The following is a 6,000-nucleotide window of genomic DNA, read 5'->3' as shown; positions in this document are numbered from 1 at the left end:
AACTGAGAAGTCCGAAAAATAGTCTTGAGAAATGTCCATTAGATATGGCAATTAAGGAGTTTTTGAACCCGAGGGAGAGAGTGGTTCAAATAGAGTGGTGGGGGCAGAGCCCAGGATGCAACAGGTGGAAGAGGAAGCTGGAACAGGAGAAGTAGCACTAGTAATGTTAAAAAGCATGGATAAGATAGGAAGCAAAAGCATGAAGGCAACTCTGGAGTGCAAGGGAGAAATAATTTCAGGATAAGAGAGCGATGATCACGTTTATTGATCACATTTATTTACTGCAAGAACAGCCCAGTGGAAAAGCAGCAATGTGGATATGAGAAACAAAGGGAATAACAAAGGAAGGTCATCTTGGAATCAGGGAAAGGGGTGTCAAGGATAAAGGGAGGTGAGAAGTGACCTGCAACGAGAAGGAGAACCTTCGTTGTTCCTGGACTGGAGTAAAAGACGGAGGGATAGCTGCGGATATAAATACATGTTCAGGTAGGTACAAGTTGAAGCGCAGGGGAGGGCAGCACATTTGATAGCTTCCATGAGGTACAATTTGCGTTGATGACTGTGTGGATCACAAGAAACTGTGGAAAATTCTGAAAGAGATGGGAATACCAGACCACCTGACCTGCCTCTTGAGAAACCTATATGCAGGTCAGCAAGCAACAGTTAGAACTGGACATGGAACAACAGACTGCTTCCAAATAGGAAAAGGAGTACGTCAAGGCTGTATATCGTCACCCTGCTTATTTAACTTATATGCAGAGTACATCATGAGAAACGCTGGGCTGGAAGAAGCACAAGCTGGAATCAAGAGTGCTGGGAGAAATATCAATAACCTCTGATATGCAGATGACACCACCCTTATGGCAGAAGGTGAAGAGGAACTAAAAAGCCTCTTGATGAAAGTGAAAGAGGAGAGTGAAAAAGTTGGCTTAAAGCTCAACATCCAGAAAACGAAGATCATGGCATCCAGTCCCATCACTTTATGGGAAATAGATGGGGAAACAGTGGAAACAGTGTCAGACTTTATTTTTGGGGGGCTCCAAAGTCACTGCAGATGGTGATTGCAGCCATGAAATTAAAAGACGCTTACTCCTTGGAAGGAAAGTTATGACCAACCTAGATTGCATATTCAAAAGCAGAGATATTACTTTGCCAACAAAGGTCCGTCTAGTCAAGGCTATGGTTTTTCCAGTGGTCATGTATGGATGTGAGAGTTGGACTGTGAAGAAAGCTGAGTGCTGAAGAATTGATGCTTTTGAACTGTGGTGTTGGAGAAGACTTTTGAGAGTCCCTTGCACTGCAAGGAGATCCAACCAGTCCATCCTAAAGGAGACCAGTTTTGGGTGTTCATTGGAAGGACTAATGTTGAGGCTGAAACTCCAATACTTTGGCCACCTCATGCAAAGTGTTGACTCATTGGAAAAGACTCTGATGCTGGGAGGGATTGGGGGCAGGAGGAGAAGGGGACGACAGAGGATGAGATGGCTGGATGGCATCACTGACTCAATCCACATGAGTTTGGGTGAACTCCGAGAGTTGGTGATGGTCAGGGAGGCCTGGCATGATGCAATTCATGGGGTCGCAAAGAGTCAGACACGACTGAGCTATTGAACTGAACTGAACTGATGAGGTACAAGGTGAGGCAGCTGCCAGAATCAAGGAGATGTATGAGTTGGCCAGAGAGCCTAAGGAAAGTAGCGATGATTTGAACAGGAAAAGCTACTGACCAGGGATAGTCTCCTGCTCTTAGTAAGTGGAAGGAAGGCAAATTGGCCCATGGGTCCCAAACTGGGTATTTGCTAGGCAGATGTAGACAAAGGAACGTGAGTGTTTTATTTTCTGTACACAAAATGAGTGAAGTGAGTGAAAGTTGCTCAGTCGTGTCTGACTCTTTGCGACCCCATGGACTATACAGTCCATGGAATTCTCTAGGCCAGAATACTAGAGTAGGTATTCTTTCACTTCTCCAGGGGATCATCCCAATCCAGGGATCGAACCCAGGACTCCCGCATTGCAGGTGGATTCTTTACAAGCTGGGCCAAAAGGGAAGTCCAAAAATACTGGAGTGGGTAACCTATCCCTTCTCCGGATGATCTTCCAGACCCAGGAATCGAAGCAGGGTCTCCTGCCTTGCAGATGGATTCTTTACCAACTGAGCTATCAGAGAAGCCCATACCCAAAATAATTCCCAGTAATTGTTCACATGATAAGATGATAGTCACTAATACTTTATGGTTAATCTTTCACTTTAAGTCCAAATATAAATACCACCTATTTAGCACTGATGCTAAACTTTATCCCATCTCCACTATTGTTCATCTGTTCTCAAAGAAAAACAAAACAAAACAAAAATCCATGGCAATTTTTTCTTCTTTTCTTCCCATGAAAGTTTCAAAATACCTTTTGTCACTAATTTGCCACACATCACTGCCCTAACCCCTCTTAAATTTCTGAAACAATACATATATTCTTCATAAGATTTATATATTACATACACTAAGAATATTTCATCCATATTTGTATATTTGATAATCACACAGTGGACAGATAACTAAAAGATGGAAATTCAATCCTAGCCTAGAAATTTTTTTTAAGCAGCAATGACTTTTTAAACATGACTCCGAAATTACAAACCATAAAAGACAAAATTGCCAGATGTGACTATATCAAAATTAACAACTACTGTACTGAAAAACGGAGAAGGCAATGGCACCCCACTCCAGTGTTCTTGCCTGGAGAATCCCATGGACGGAGGAGCCTGGTAGGCTGCAGTCCATGGGGTCGCTAAGAGTCAGACACAACTGAGTGACTTCACTTTCACTTTTCACTTTCATGCATTGGAGAAGGACATAGCACCCACTCCAGTGTTCTTGCCTGGAGAATCCCAGGGATGGGGGAGCCTGGTGGGCTGCTGTCTCTGGGGTCGCTCAGAGTCGGACATGACTGAAGCGACTTAGCAGCAGCAGCAGCAGTACTGAAAAAGATAATATTAAGAGTAAAAAGGACAAGCTACATATGGAAAGAAAAATTTGAAACCACATATGTGGCAAAGGACTAACGTTTCAACAAGTGAAATGACTGGATATCCCTAAGCTATACTTCACATCATATAAAAGAAAATAATTGAAATGGACCACAGATCTAAAGGTAAAGCCTAGGGCTTTCCTGGTGGTCTTGTGGTTAAGAATCCACTTTGCAATGTTGGAGACACAAGTTCAATCTCTGGTCCAGGAAGATCCCACATGCCATAGAACAGCCACCCATGCACCACAAGTATTGAGTCCCCAGTCTAGAGCCCAAGGGCCGCAACTTCTGAGGCCATGTGCCCCAACTGCTAAAGCCTGTGCAGCCTGGAGCCTGTGCTCCACAATGAGAGGAGTCATCATAATGAAAAGTTCACACACTCCAACTAAAGAGCAGCCCTCGCTCTCCAAAACTAGAGAAACCCTGCATGCAGCAATGAAAACCCAACACAGCCAAAAAATTCATTCAGTCATTAATCCTTAAAAAAAAAGGTAAAGCCTAAAATCTATAAAACTCATAGAAAAAAACACAAGAAAAAAATTGCTAAGACCTTTTAGGTTTTGGCAAAGATTTTTTTAGCAGCAACACCAAAATCATGATATATAAAAAAACAAATCGATAACCTGGACTTTATATCTAAAAACTCTACCCTTCATGTGCATTTCCCTGGTAATTAGCACTGTTGAGCAACGTTTCATGTGACCCACTGGTTCTGTGTACATCTTCTTTGGAAAATGTCTATTCAGCCTTTCTATGAATTTTTTAATTGGGTCATGGGGAGTTTTGGTATTGAGTTGTATGAGCTGTTTATATATTTTGGATATTAACTCCTTATCCTTCCTATTATTTGCAAACATTTTCTCCCATTCAATAGGCTATCTTTTCATTTTATCAATGGTTTCCTTTGCTGGGCAAAGCTTTTAAGTTTAATTAGGTCCCATTAGTTTATTTTTAATTAGGTTAATTAGTTCCCAACAGTTTATTCAAGCTGGATTTAGAAAAGGCAGAGAAACAAGAGATCAAATTGCCAACATCCGTTAGACCATAGAAAAAGCAAGAGAGTTCCAGAAAAACATCTACTTCTGCTTTATTGACTATGCCAAAGCCTTTGACTGTGTGGATCACAACAAACTGTAGAAAATTCTTCAAGAGATGGGAATACTAGATCATCTGACCTGCCTCCTGAGAAATCTATATGCAAGTCAAGAAGCAACAGTTAGAACTGGACATGGAACAACAGACTGGTTCCAAATGGGGAAAGGAGTATGCCAAGGCTGTATATTGTCACCCTGCTTATTTAACTTATGTTCAGAGTACATCATGAGAAATGCTGGGATGGATGAAGCACAAGCTAGAATCAAGATTGCAGGGAGAAATACCAATAACCTCAGATATGCAGATGACACCATCCTTATGGCAGAAAGCAAAGAACTAAAGAGCTTCTTGATGAAAGTGAAAGAGGAGAGTGAAAAAGTTGGTTTAAAACTAAACATTCAGAAAACTAATATCATGGTACACGGTCCCATCACTTCATGGCAAATAGATGGGGAAACAATGACATACTTTATTTTGGGGGGCTCCAAAATCACTGCAGATGGTGACTGCAGCCATGAAATTAAAAGATGCTTACTCCTTGGAAGGAAAGTTATGACCAACCGAGATAGTATATTCAAAAGCAGAGACATTACTTTGTCAACAAAGGTCCGTCTAGTCAAGGCTATGGTTTTTCCAGTAGTGATGTTTGGATGTGAGAGTTGGACTGTGAAGAAAGCTGAGAGCCGAAGAATTGATGCTTCCAAACTGTGGTGTTGGAGAAGACTCTTGAGAGTCCCTTGGACTGCAAGGAGAACCAACCAGTCCATCCTAAAGGAGATCAGTCCTGGGTGTCCATTGGAAGGACTGATGTTGAAGCTGAAACTCCAATACTTTGGCCACCTGATGGGGAGAGCTGACTCAATAGAAAAGATCCTGCTGCTGGGAAAGATTCAGGGCAGGAGGAGAAGGGGATGACAGAGGATGAGACGGTTGGATGGCATCACTGACTCAATGGACATGAGTTTGGGCGGACTCTGGGAGTTGGTGATGGACAGAGAGGCCTGGTGTGCTGTGGTCCATGGGGTGGCAAAGAGTCAGACACAACTGAGCGACTGAACTGCACTGAACTGAAATGGGCCTGACAGGCATTATGCTTAGTGAAGTAAGTCATACAGAGAAAGACAAATACCATATTTTCTCACTTATATATGACCTATTAAAAATAAAACAGAACAGACTCACAGACAGAGAACCAGTTAGTGGTTATCAGGGGGGAGAGGGTAAGGGAAGGCAAAATAGAGGTAGGAGATTAAGAGATACAAACTGCTATGTGTGAAATAAACAAACTACAAAGATATACTCTACAGTACAGGGAATGTAGCCTATATTTTATAATAACTTTAAATGGAGTATAATTTATAAAAACACTGAATCACTGTGCTGTATACCTGAAGCTAATACAATATTATAAATCAACTATAATTTTTTAAATAAAATAAATTTAACGTCCAAAAAGAATATAAAATAAAATAAAGTAAAATTTCTCTTCCTCAGAAGACACTGTAAAGAAGAAGAAAAGACAAGTCATGAGCTAGAAGGAAATTTTTTCAAATTGTATACCTGATGAAGAACTTTGCATGCATGCTCAGTCATTCAGTTGTGTCTGACTCTTTGCTATCCCATGGACTGTAGCCCATCAGGCTCCTCTGTCCACAGGATTTTCCAGGCAAGAATACTGGACTGAGTTGCCATTTCCTCCTCCAGAGGATCTTCCCAACCCCAGGATCTAACCTGAGTCTCCTGTGTCTCCTGCATTGGTAAGCAGATTCTTCACCACTGAGCCACCTGGGAAGCCAAATAAAGAACATACATCTGGAAAATACAGAACTATCAAAAGCAAGCAAGAAAAACAAACAGTCCAATTTTTAATTGGGGAAAAGA

The sequence above is a fragment of the Bos indicus x Bos taurus genome, chromosome 8 (genome assembly GCF_003369695.1).
Source record: "Bos indicus x Bos taurus breed Angus x Brahman F1 hybrid chromosome 8, Bos_hybrid_MaternalHap_v2.0, whole genome shotgun sequence".
Classification (NCBI taxonomy): Eukaryota; Metazoa; Chordata; class Mammalia; order Artiodactyla; family Bovidae; genus Bos; species Bos indicus x Bos taurus.
Note: the sequence above shows the minus strand (reverse complement) of the source record.